General features: G+C 39.3%; 1 long non-coding RNA gene and 1 other non-coding gene across 2 annotated transcripts in view; one reads left to right on the forward strand and one right to left on the reverse strand.

Annotated features, from left to right (window-relative positions):
• Positions 1–14,394, forward strand: part of LOC136150759 (uncharacterized) — a 101,462-nt gene that overhangs the window by 54,343 nt on the left and 32,725 nt on the right. The window lies entirely within an intron of this gene.
• LOC136151006 (U6atac minor spliceosomal RNA) lies at positions 1,956–2,078 on the reverse strand. The gene has a single exon (XR_010659991.1). It is a non-coding gene; the product is annotated as a U6atac minor spliceosomal RNA (small nuclear RNA).

Genomic DNA, 14,394 nt, shown 5'->3' on the forward strand with positions numbered 1-14,394 from the left:
AGGTCCAGTGGTTAGGACTCAGAGCTTTCACTGTCCAGGCCTGGGTTCGATTCCTGGTTGAGGAACTAAGATCCTGCAAGCCATGGGGCATGGCACTCCCCTACCCCCAAAGAGACAATGATCTCAATTTTGAAAAGAAAAAGTGTATGGAATGTTCATGTATATAAGCAAATATTTAAAAGAAAAGATTGGAAGAAAATATACTGAACTATTAAGGACTTGTTTAATTGATTTTTTTTTTAGAAATGTTTAAAATATTTTCTTACTTACTGTTTTCTTTGTTTTCCAAATTGCCCATCATGAGGTTACATTACTTTTGTAGTCAAATTTAAAAACAAGCTTTTGTTTATATAAGTATATGTGTCTGTCTATGAGGAGGGCATGGCAACCCACTCCAGTATTCTTGCCTAGAGAATTCCATGGACAGAAGAGCCTGGCAGGCTGTAGTCCATGGGGTCACATAGAATAAGACACAACTGAGCAAGTAAGCAGCAGCAGCATGTCTATCTATATGTGTTATATATTTTTCTTCATCTAACATAAAAATGGTAGGTATAGTATAAGCCATACCATTGTCTTTAAAGTAAATTTTAACTCAGAAAATTACTTGTGTTTCATAATGTCATACGGTTTCTAAGCACTGAACTATCAGAGGAAGTAGGGTGAAAAATATCATTGCTATTAAGTGAAGATTTTAAGGAAAGAAATTACATAAAATTCTATAAAATTGTAATCTTTTAAGATTTGAAATAGAAGGCAATCAATCAAAACAGAATAACAATTAATAGAGTAATAACAGTTAGTCCTGTTATTTCTATAGTACCTTTCATTCCGAAATCCCTTGTGCATACAATAGTCCATTTTCTTTCCCTAATAACCCAAAGAGAGCTTTTCGACCCCTCAGGAAATTTTTAGCTCCATGCAAAACTCTGAATTATCATCTGGAACCCACTTGCACATCTCCATTTTCAGGACTGACTAAATGTGACTCAAAGTTACAGGCTATAGTTAATATTGTTCAGAAAATCTTTAAATATATAAAGAGGAGTATTGTAATATCAGTGTTCTGACTGTTTCATAGTCTAATTCATTTTCAGTAAGACTGGAGATTTCAATGTTGCTCATTGAAAAACCTATCAAATAATTAAAGCTAAATAAAAACTGGAAAAGAAATCAGAAAATGAGAGAGTAAAAGATAAGAAAAAGCTAGTCATCGTGACCTGATTAATATGATGCCAATTGCTGGGATTTAACTACTGTATGATTGATGATCTAAATGACAAGAAGTAGAACAGATTCTTTGCCCGGGTTTTGTTTTGATTTTGAATCTAAAGTTTTATTTCACAGTAGTGAAAGTGAAAGTCTCTCAGTTGTGTCTGACTCTTTGCAACCCCAAGGATTATACAGTCCATGCAATTCTCCAGGCCAGAATACTGGAGTGGATTCAGTTCAGTTCAGTTCAGTTCAGTCGCTCAGTCATGTCCAACTCTTTGCGACCCCATGAATCGCAGCACATCAGGCATCCCTGTCCATCACCAACTCCCAGAGTTTACCCAAACTCATGTCCATCGAGTTGGTGATACCATCCAACCATCTCATCCTCTGTTGTCCCCTTCTCCTCCTGCCCCTCAATTCCTCCCAGCATCAGGGTCTTTTCAAATGAGTCAGCTCTTCACATCAGGTGGCCAAAGTATTGGAGTTTCAGCTTCAACATCAATCCTTCCAACGAAAACTCAGGACCACTCTCCTTTAGGATAGACTGGTTGGATCTCCTTGCAGTCCAGGGGACGTTCAAGAGTCTTCTCCAACACCACAGTTCAAAAGCATCAATTCTTCTGTGCTCAGCCTTCTTAATAGTCCAACTCTCACATACATACAAGATCCCTTCTTCAGGGGATCTTCCCAACTGAGAGACCAAACCCAGGTCTCCCACCAGCTGAACCACTGGGGAAGCCCAACAGAGATTAGATGCCACAAAGTAGGTGGAAATGCCTCAACTACATGCATGTTGTCAGGCCCGAGAGTCTCGTCCATCCTTGTCAAGGGGAGGGCTAACCGTCTCTCCTTTCATACAACACATTTCACAGTAAGTTTATCATAAGTTATGATGAAAGAGAATACTCTTTCCTGAGCAGCTGATAACAATGATACAAGAAGAGAATACCTAATGGTTTCTCCAGCTTAATTTGTCTTACCCACTGCTTTATGTGTATCTGGTTATATATAGTCTTTAAACTTTGTTTCAATAAAATATATATTCATTGTAAAGCGTAAACAGTAAAACAGCAGACTTAAGTAAAAAAGTAAAAACTTCTAATTTCCCCATACCAAATCTACTCCCCTAGTGTATATATGGACAAAGAGATAAATAGATACATATATCTATCCAAATAGGAAAAGGAGTACGTCAAGGCTGTATATTGTCACCCTGATATTTAAGTTATATGCAGAGTACATCATGAGAAATGCTGGGCTGGAGGAAGCACAAGCTGGAATCAAGATTGCCAGGAGAAATATCAATGACCTCAGATATGCAGATGACACCACCCTTATGGCAGAAAGTGAAGATGAACTAAAAAGTCTCTTGATAAAAGTGAAAGAGGAGAGTGAAATAGTTGGTTTAAAGCTCAACATTCAGAAAACTAAGATCGTGGCATCCGGTCCCATCACTTCATGGGAAATAGATGGGGAAACAGTGGAAACAGTGTCAGACTCTATTTTTCTGGGTTCCAGAATCACTGAAGATGGTGACTGCAGCCATAAAATTAAAAGACGCTTACCTCTTGGAAGGAAAGTTATGATCAACCTAGACAGCATATTAAAAAAGCAGAAATATTACTTTGCCAACAAAGGTCTGTCTAGTCACAGCTATGGTTTTTCCAGTGGTCATGTATGGTTGTAAGAGTTGCACTGTGAAGAAAGCTGAGTGCTGAAAAATTGATGCTTTTGAACTATGGTGTTGGGAATATTCTTGAGAGTCCCTTGGACTGCAAGGAGATCCAACCAGTCCATCCTAAAGGAGATCAGTCCTGAGTGTTCATTGGAAGGACTGATGCTGAAGCTGAAACTCCAGTACTTTGGCCACCTCATGCGAGGAGTTGACTCTTCGGAAAAGATCCTGATGCTGGGAGGGATTGAGGGCAAGAGGAGAATGGGACAACAGAGGATGAGATGGCTGGATGGCATCACTGACTCGATGGACATGGGTTTGAGTAAACTCCGGGAGTTGGTGATGGACAGGGATACCTGGCATATTGCGCTTCATGGGGTCGCAAAGAGTCGGACACGACTGAGTGACTGAACTGAACTGAATTGATCTATCATTTTAAACTACCTGTGTGCATGCTAAGTTGCTTCAGTTGTGTCTGACTCTTTTCAACTCTATGGACTATAGTGCACTAGGTTCCTCAGTCCATAGCATTCTCCAGATAAGAATACTGGAGTCAGTTGCCATGCCCTTCTCCAGGGGATCTTCCCAACCTATGACCTGGGTTCAATCCCTGGGTTGGGAAGATCCCCTGGAGAAGGAAATGGAAACCCCCTCCAGTACTCTTGCCTGGAAAATTCCATGGACTGAGGAGCCTGGTGGGCTGCAGTCCATGGGACTGCAAAGAGTGGAACACGACTGAGCAAGTTCACTTTCACTTTCACGTATACTTCAAGGAATTTCTCAGTTCTCACATTCTCTGGGGTGATTCCCAAGTCTGCAACCCATAACCATCTCTTCAGCTTCTTAACAATAATTGCCATATGCTGCTTGATATGTTTATTTATTTTTATTATTGGTGTATTTATTTATTTTTGCTTCTTCATATGATCATTCTTTTCCTCCCCCATTAGTCTGAATAAGGATCCTAGCAGATCTTTTTATTCATCACAACATTCATAGAAGCCTTGTATCAGAGCTCAACAATTATATGTTGATTGATTTGCTGAATTTTCTACAGCAGACTCTTGGGTCTTATTTTAGTAATTCATAACAGTGATATATGAATTAATTAGAAGGGTTTTTAAATATGATCTTCTGGCACACTCCCCCCATAATGGACAACACTTCAGTGATATCTCTCACTCACGGCTAATCACCCCTCCAAAACCACTGAAAAAGATCGTTTAACACTAGGGACTGAGTCATAGCATCAGGTGTTCTGGAGTTCCCAGAATATTTCTGTCACCACTTCTTTCAAAGCAAATTGAAACTATTGTTAAAAAAGAGCTTCAGACTAAAAGAAGACGAGACATGGAATGAACCTGAAAACAACCCAAAAGGTCAATTTTAAGGATGCTAAAGTAAACCTATAGCCTTGCTTTGAGTAGCTCTCAGGCTGTAAAAGACTTCTGGAAAGTTCAGTCACTAGAAACCAAAACTATGCAAAGGGACAGAAGAAGCCAAAGTGGCCAGGAGTTTGTACCATCCACACCATTTCCTATCCCCCATCACACATCATGGCAAAGGCAGTCATATCTGTTTTCAGTGACACCAAGGAGTTGATGGGAATGGGCAGTTGACCCCAGGGATTTCCATCAGTGATTCTATAGCTCCAGCAATATACTAATCTCTAGGAGGTTGAGGCTTTCTCAAACTTAAGCAGTGTGGATATAAGCATCTTTAGAGAGCTTTGCTATTCATATTGACATAAAACATATATATGAAGTAAGAACACTGCTTGCTATGCAAATTCATCTTCCAGATCATTCCACTGTTTACCTTCCAGGCATTTTTGTAGCCATTGAACCTATTCTATATTGAATTCTGGAGCTGTTCCAATGAATAGGCAAATTTGTGGCCATTTTTATCAGTTCCCTTGCAATCTCTCTTAAGGAGGTAACACATTCTGTTCCATGTTCAGTTTCTAAAGTTTGTATCTCTTTGGAATCACCAAGGTCCTTCCAGACCACTGATCTATCACCATCACTGAAAATTCCTCTTGTATGTAAGTTCACATCATCTAGATTCCCATCTTTCTCCATTTTCCCTGTCAACTTCTCCAAAGTCACGTAACACAGTCTCAGGACACAAACTTACATTTTCTTTTCTACTCTGTGCCTTATACCTTCTAAACAATGGCCCAGCCAATAACCTACTCTCCTCAATTTCCTCAGTTGCAATGACTTTATTTCTGTTAATTTTGGTCACCTGGAGCCTCTTTACTTTTGAATTCTTACCTCAAAAGTTTACTTGTCTGTCCATAATGTTTTCTTTTTAAAATATTTATTTATTTATTTGACTCCACTGGGTCTTAGTTGCAGCATGTGGAATCTAGTTCCCCAACCAGGGATCAAGCTTAAGCCCCCTGCATTGAGAGCATGAGGTCTTAGCCACTGGACTGCCAAGGAAGACCCTGTTCATCATTTTCTATAGTGGCTCCCACCCACTATTGTTTTAGGGTTCTTCAGGGAAATACAATCAGTAGAATGTGTTGAGGGGTGGATGGATAGATAGAAAGAGATATATTTTTAAGAAATTCACTCATGCAGTTGTGGAGGCTGGCATGTCCATCATCTGAAGAGTAAGCATCATAGTCCGTTTAAGTTGCTGTAACAAAATATCACATACTAGGTAATGTATAAACAACAGAAATTTGTTTCTTGTGGTTTTAGAGGCTGGGAAGTCCAAGATTAAGGTACCAGCATGGATGTATTCTTATGAAGGCCTCTTCCTGGTTCATAGCTGTTGTCTTCTTACTGTGTTCTCACACAGTAGAGAGGGCTAGGAATCTCTGTCGGGCTTCTTTCATTTTTTTTTTTTTAATTGGAGTACAGTTGCTTTGCAATGCTGTGTTAGTTTCTGCTGTACAGCAAAGTGAATCGTCTGTACAAATACATATATCCCCTCTTTGGATTTTTTTCCCATTTAGGTCACCACAGAGCATTAAGTAGAGTCCCCTGTCCTATGTAGTAGGATCTTATAAATTATCTATTTTACACATAGTATCAATAGTGCATGTATATCAGTCTCAACATCCCAGTTCATCTGTCCCCTTACCCACCTTGGTATACATGTTTGTTCTCTTATGTCTGTGTCTCTATTTCTGGTTTGCAAATAAAGTCACCTACAACGTTTCTCTAGATTCCACACATAAATGATATTATATGATATTTGTTAGTCTCCTTCTGACTGACTTCACTCTGTATGATGACTCTAGGTCCATCCACATCTCTGTGTGAGGCTTCTTTTATAAGGCACTAACGCCATCCATAAGGGCTCCACCCTCATGATTTAAGCACTTCCCAAAGTACCCACTTCCTAATATCCTCGTCTTTGGGGATTAAGATGTCAATATATGAATTTGAGGGGTTCACAAACATTCAGACCATAGCAGTTGGATGGCAGACTGGAGACCAGGCTAGGGTTTCAGTTCAAATATGAAGACAGTTTGCTGGCAAATTCCCTTTCCCTTGGGGTAAGTCCGTCTTCTTCTTAAGGTCTTCAATAATTGGATGAGACAATTTCTTATTGTTATTATGAAGGCCAATCTACTTTACTTATAGTCTACTGACGTAAATGTTCGGTTCAGTTCAGGCGCTCAGTCGTGTCCGACTCTTCGTGACCCCGTGGACTGCAGCATGCCAGGCCTCCCTGTCCATCACCAACTCCAGGAGTTTACTCAAACTCAAGTCCATTGGGTCTGTGATGCCATCCAACTATCTCATCCTCTGTCATTCCCTTCTCTTCCCACCTTCAGTCTTTCCCAGCATCAGGGTCTTTTCAGTGAGTCAGTTCTTCACATCAGGTGGCCAAAGTATTGGAGTTTCAGCTTCAGCAGCAGTCCTTCCAGTGAATACCCAGGACTTATTTCCTTTAGGATGGACTGGTTGGATCTCCTTGTAGTCCAAGGGACTCTTAAGAATATTCTCCAACACCACAGTTCAAAAGCATCAATTCTTCAGGGCTCAGCTTTCTTTACAATCCAACTCTCACATGCATACATGACCACTGGAAAAAACCATAGCTTTGAGGAGATGGACCTTTGTTGGCAAAGTAATGTCTCTGCTTTTTAATATGCTGTCTAGTTTGGTCGTAACTTTTCTTCCAAGGAGCAAGTGTCTTTTAATTTCATGGCTGCAGTCACCATCTGGAGTAATTTTGTAGCCCCCAAAAATAAAATCTGTCACTGTTTCCACTGTTTCCCCATATTTGCCATGAAGTGATGGGACCAGATGCCATGATATTCATTTTCTGAATGTTGAGTTTAACTTAAATTTAATGCCAACCAAAAAAAAAAATCTTCACAGAAGCATCTAGAATAATATTTGGCCAAATATCTGTATATCACGACCTAGCCAAGTGAACACATAAAAATCACCATCTCACACATACCAGTCTGTTCTTTGAACTCACCAAAGCTTCTTGTGGCCCAAGAGTGTCTGTTGATTGATCCCATTCTAGCTTTACTCCTTTCTCTCTCTTGGCTGCATGTGTCTACTTTGTGATTACTGTCAAAACCTTTTGCTCAAACCCCAACATGAATCAGTCATCAGTTATCAGTTCAGTCACTCAGTCATGTCTGACTCTTTGTGACCCAATGGACTGCAGCACACCAGGCTTCCCTATCCATCACCAACTCCTAGAGTTTACTCAAACTCATGTCCATTGAGTTGGTGATGCCATCCAACCATCTCATCCTCTGTCATCCCCCTCTCCTCCAGCCCTCAATCTTTCCCAGCATCAGGGTCTTTTCAAATGAGTCAGTTCTTCGAATCAGGTGGCCAAAGTATTGGAGCTTCAGCTTCAGCATCAAGTCCTTCCAATGAATATTCAGGACCAATTTCTTTTAGGATGGACTGACTGGATCTCCTTGCAGTGCAAGGAACTCTCAAGAGTCTTCTCTCACATCCATACATGACTACTGGAAAAACCATAGCTTTGATTACATGGACAGTTGTTGGCAAAGTAATGTCTCTGCTTTTTAATATGCTGTCTAGGTTGGTCATAGCTTTTCTTCCAAGGAGCAAGCGTCTTTTAATTTCATGGCTGCGGTCACCATCTGCAGTGATTTTGGAGCCCAAGAAAATAGTCTGTTACTGTTTCCCCATCTATTTGCCATGAAGTGATGGGACCAGATGCCGTGATCTTAGTTTTCTGAATGTTGAGTTTTAAGCCAGCTTTTTCACTCTCCTCTTTCACTTTCATCAAGAGGCTCTTTAATTCTTCTTTGCTTTCTGCCATAAAAGTGGTGTCATCTGCATATGTGAGGTTATTGACTTTCTCCCAGCAATCTTGATTCCACCTTGCACTTCATCCAGCCTGGCATTTCACCCGATGTACTCTGCATACAAGTTAATTAAGCAGGGTGACAATATATAGCCTTGACGTACTCCTTTCCCAATTTGGAACCAGTCTTTTGTTCCATGTCCAGTTCTAACTGTTGCTTCTTGACCTGCATACAGATTTCTCAGGAGGCAGGTCAGGTGGTCTGGTATTCCTATCTCTTGAAGAGTTTTCCACAGTTTGTTGTGATCCACACAAAGACTTTGGCATAGTCAGTAAAGCAGAAATAGATGTTTTTTTGAAACTCTCTTGCTTTTTCTATGATCCAATGGAATCAGTCACAGTTCAGTTCAGTTCAGTCACTCAGTCGTGTCTGACTCTTTGCAACCCCATGAATCACAGCATGCCAGGCATCCCTGTCCATCACCAACTCCCAGAGTTTACTCAAACTCATGTACATTGAGTCGGTGATGCCATCCAGCCATCTCATCTTCTGTCGTCCCCTTCTCCTCCTGCCCTCAATCCCTCCCAGCATCAGGGTCCTTTCCAATGAGTCAACTCTTTGCATGAGGTGGCCAAAGTATTGGAATTTCAGCTTCAGCGTCAGTCCTTCCAATGAACACCCAGGACTGATCTCTTTTAGGATGGACTGCTTGGATCACCTTGCAGTCCAAGGGACTCTCAAGAGTCTTCTCCAACACCACAGTTCAAAAGCATCAATTTTTTGGCGCTCAGCTTTCAGTCATAGGTATACATATATCCCCTTCTTTTTGAACCTCTTTCTCATCTCCCTCCCCATCCCATCTGTTTGACAGAAAATAACAAAAGCATGTAAAGAAATTACCCTTCAATTAAAAAATTAATTTATTTAAAAAATTATTGGTGACAAAATACCTTTCCTTCAATTTTTCTGCCTTTTCTGCTCCATATTACCTCCCTGTCTCCATTACTATCACTTACTTATACTTACCTCCACTCCAACCACACCAAACAACTCACCCCTCCAAGAATATACCCTGAACAGCACACCCCTTTTTCCCAGTAATATCTTCTTTTCGTAACCAGTCATTCCCATCTCAACTGAAGCATCAGAAAGCTCTCATTCTTCTTTCCCAGGCACCATGTATACCTCCCTCTATTAAACAGCCTTGGATCTGTATTCATACCTTCAATAAAGCTGTTGGTCTCATTACTGAATTCTGAGTCTCATCTGAATATTGAGTTCATCTTTATGGTCATAATAAATTTGTGATAAGACATATCTGTCTTTAGGAAAGGTAGTTTGTACTTTTATGAACTTAAGTAAATTCTTTTGGTTCCATTTCTCCATCTGTATATTAGATAGAAATAATAGCAATACCTACCTCACAGAGCCATTGTGAAGAATCCATAAGATTGTGAATCTAAAGTATATAGAACAATACCTGGGGTCTAGTGAGCACTAAATGTATGGGAGCTATTATTTTTATAACTAGAACCTCCAGGTGTTTTTAACATCTATCAGCAGGGGTGTGCTGGAGCCAGCTCATTTGATTGTTCATATTTCAGGAATGTAGAAAGTCAGTTGTTAAACCTGCCTATCATTAAAAATCAGATTTTATAAACTTAGAATTCAGTAAATTGTATTAAAAATAAAGGCCATAGAAACTCCAAACTCATCACATCACACTGATTTAATTCTACTTGAGTATTATCTATGCCTTTGCAGTTTTGTAACTGCACTGTAGCAACATGGTAGGCATGCCATGGGAGGGTGTGCATCTCTTCCCAATTCCATTCCAGGGATGTCACGTCGGTAGCTTGAAAATGGTCGAAATAGCAATGTTTCACCACAGAGAGTAGCTAATACTCCAAATCAAGCCCTGATTTATTGTGTACTGACTGTTTAGGCTAAAAGTAATGGGAGAAAATGTTAATAATGCAAATTATGCTTCACAGTGTGTTGTATCGAGCACCAAAGATGAAAGAGGTTTCAATTTAATGAATATAGCTGTTATATAAGGGTTACATCTAGTTCAAAGATAAATCATATATCAGATTTCATAACAAAACATTTATTGTAAAAGAGGTACCAGGTTGGAATGTAATTTTGTCAAATCATGGTTGAATTACATAGAAGAGTTTTGCAAAAACTAATATAAGCACTCTGTGGGAATCAATTGGATATGTGAAACCGACAAGTATTTTATCAAGGGTGAAACAGATCACCAACCCAGGTTGGATGCATGAGACAAGTGCTCAGGGCTGGTGCACTGGGAAGACCCAGAGGGATGGGGTAGGGAGGGAGGTGGGAGGAGGGATCAGGATGGTGAATACATGTAAATCCATAGCTGATTCATGTCAATGTATGGCAAAAAACACTACAATATTGTCAAGTAATTAGTCTCCAACTAATAAAAACAAATGAAAAAAAAAAAAAACAATGTTATTAATTTGTTGAAGAAGCTTGATTAAAAAAAGATCATTGCTTATTTTACTTTTATTTATAAATTGTTTGCTATGTATTCTTTTTTATATTTCTTTATATATGTAAACCCTTAAAGCTTTTATCAGCATTGCAGAAGATGATGATCTTAGTTCTGCAAGTATACATTTATGCGTGTATGTGTGTTCAGTCACTTGAGTCATGTCCAACTCTTTGTGACCCTATGAACTGTAGCCTGCCAGACTCCTCTGTCCATGGGCTTCTCCAGGCAATAATACTGGAGCGGGTTGCTGTGCTGTCCTTCAGGGGATCCTCCCAACCCAGGGATCGAACATGTGTCTCCTGTGTTTCCTTTATTGCAGGCAGATTCTTAACCACTGAATCACTGGGGAAGCCTTTATATATGTAAAATTTATAATAAACTTATGTACTTAATAAATTTATAATAAACATATATATACACACACTTATATATATATACACACTTATATATATATACATATACACACACACACACACACACACACACGTGTCTTTTTTTCTTAAGAGCTTTGTTGTGAAACATTTACCAGCACACCACTGCCTTCAAATTTTCTTACAAACCAAAGGGTAAAAAAAGAGAAAAATAGTTTTACCATGGCAGTAAGTTACTGAAAGTAGATGGAGAAAGGAAAAATGGGTATCACCTTAAGTAAACAATGGAATCATTCAAATGAGAATATATGAAATTAGTAATAAGCCGTCTCAAACTCAGAAGCTTAAAATTATGAGTTTGTTTGTTTTTATTGCTTATGAATCTACATTCTCATCACCTGATTCATGTTTGGCTGGTCTCACAAAGCATCCACAATCAGCTGGGGTGTCGATGGGACTTTGCTGGTCAAGGATGGCATCACTCACATTTCAGGCCATGGTCTGGCTGTAGGCTGGGGTGATAGGAGTAATTGGGCTAAATGACTTCATCTACCAACAGGATAGCCCCAATCATTTTTGTACCATCTGGACAAGATTAACATAAGGCCTAGGCTCAAAAGTGGCATAAACACTACCTCCTCGGTGTGTTGACTATGGCAAGTCACAAATCTAGCTCAGATTCAGGAAACAGAGAAATAAAGTCCAGCTCTTAATGGGAGTCTGTGAAGTCACTTTGCAAACCGGGTGGATATAGATAGGCATGAACAACTGGGTCATCAATTTACCACAGTGTTTTCTGCCATCTCCATATATTCCTCTTCGGTTAGAGTTGAAATATTATTTACCTCGGTTAAGCAGGTGAATGGGGTCAGGCTAGCTGTAATCAAACAAAAATCCTCGTTGTTTTTGTACGCTGGTCCTGCACTGCTGGGGCTTCCCTGGTGGCTCAGTCAGTAAAGAATCTGCCTGCAATAGCTATCCACTGCAGTATTCTTACCTGGAGAATCCCATGGACAGAGGAGGCTGGCAGGTTACAGTCCAGGGGGTCAAAACAGTTGGACACAAGTTAGTGACTAGACCGCCACCACCTGCACTCTTTCCCCATTTTCTGAGTATTAGCAAAATATCTAGACCTATTCTGAGAGTGAAAGTGTTAGTCCCTCAGTCATGTCCAACTCTTCCCGACCACGTGAACTGCAGCCTGTCAGGCTCCTCTGTCCATGGAATTCTCCAGGCAAGAATGCTGGAGTAGATTGCTATTCCTTTCTCCAGGGGTTCTTCCTAACCCAGGTCTCCTGCATTGCAGGCATATTCTTTACCATCTAAGCCACCAGGAAGTCCAATATGGACAAAACAGCTAAAATTCAGTCATTCCTCTATTCTCCAAAATGGGGCTTCCTCCTTTCTCACAAAAAAGAAGTCCATATATTGTAAATAAGGAAGTAGAATCAAATTATAGAGGAAAAATTTTTTAAAGATTTAATAGAATTAAGGAAGCCAAATAAAATTTAACATCCCAAACACAAAGAAAATGCTCAAAATGCCATGAATTTAGAAAGCAGAAGTAGACACCCAGTAAAAATATGTAAAGGGGAAAACAAAAGGAAGGGGAAAAATTGCTTGCTTTATTTCCAGATAGAAACCCTAAGGTGAAGAAGCAACTGTTATAAAACCTTATCTCTCCTTTGAATGCCCTTACCAAAATTTTTAAATTATGTATTTACTTATTGGCTGGTGGTTTTGTTGATTCCTATACATCTGGCACCTAACATAATATCTGGCACTACAAATACTGTAAATACTTAAATATTGAAGTAATGCTGGATGTATGAGATGATTACGATAGTCATAGAAAATAAAACCATACATATATTTCAGAAACATTTTCCTTGTCAGAATTACTTCCTGCATAGTCTTCAAAAGTAAGAGAGTAGAAAGAAAGGGTCCCTCCTGAACACTGGAAAACATTTGAAGATGACTATGGTTCCCCTCTTTGGGAGGCTGCAAAATAACTCCAAAATCATGCTGACTTTCACATCTATTCCAACTAGTCCACCCCATTCCCTCAGCACAGTAGTGTAATCTGTACAAATAATACTCGTGAATATGTTTATAATGTTGTTATATGCAGATCATACTCACTCATTTGACTTTCAATCACAGTGGTACTCTCTCTTAAGTTATTTAGTGAATCGTGTAAAATAATCCTCCCCACTAATTCACAATAGAATTAGATAGATATCTAATATCACAATAGAATAATATTTTCATATTCATTGAGTGATTAAATGAGGGGACCTCTCCTGGAGACCAAAAAGACATCTTCTCATTTGCTTCTCTAAAACAATTCTTAATTTTATGGGTGAGAAATCTGAAACTCAGAGAGGTCAAGTAATTTGGTCATGTTTATAGTTCATAGATGGTAGATGTGGGACTTGAACTCTATCTAGAATGTCTGTCTCAGTCTAAAGCTTTTGTTCATTCTACCTTCTAAGTATACCATTTCTTCTGCTCTATCTTCCTCATTCAAAATGAGTCCATTTCCTTTATTTTAATCTTATTTGGGAAGAAGCTTTATAATTTAATAGTGGAAACATCACAGAAAAGAAAAAGTAGTTCCTAAGCATCTCCTTTCATTCATGGTGCTTCTGGAAAGCCCTATGAGCCAAGAGTATGCCATATTTCAGCCTTCAAAACGAACATTCTCACCCATTATGGTTCATGCTGAAGCAGAATTCAGATCCATAACTAAAATAAGCCCCACCTTCTACTAATGAAGATCCTGAGTCTTGCTTTACCCCAGTATCACTCATCTAATTCTGGTTGGCACTGGTCCTTGGCTCTACTCCCAGAATCAGTACATTCTCAAGCCAAACCAGTCTTCTATTTCATATTATGTCTGCTTTTCATGGTGGGAGTCTCGCAGAAAAGGAAAGAGATATAGGCTGTGTAAATAGAGTATATTGTAGGGTTGGGAGTGAAGTAATTTTAGAGGAAGTTTGAAATTTTGCTAAGTAATAGCAATTATGAAGTTAAACACAATTACATACAACCACCATACATAATATGAAAGAGAAAGACACTATAAACAAGAAGTAAGGGAAGACAGAGGTGGACATCAGTGCACTTGCAGGGATAAGAAAAGAACACCCTGAGGACTAATATAATTTTTTTTCAGACACAAGCAGCACAGGGCATTTTAATTTCACTCACTCTTCTATTTGACCAATTTATTTTTATGATCTGTGCAATTTCTAGCCAGGTGTTCTCTAATCCAGTGCTTCTCAAACTCGAGTGCATGGAAATCACCCAGAGTTTGTTAAGAGGCAGATTCTGATCCAAT

This window comes from Muntiacus reevesi, chromosome 19 (assembly GCF_963930625.1).
Source record: "Muntiacus reevesi chromosome 19, mMunRee1.1, whole genome shotgun sequence".
In the NCBI taxonomy this organism is placed as follows: Eukaryota; Metazoa; Chordata; class Mammalia; order Artiodactyla; family Cervidae; genus Muntiacus; species Muntiacus reevesi.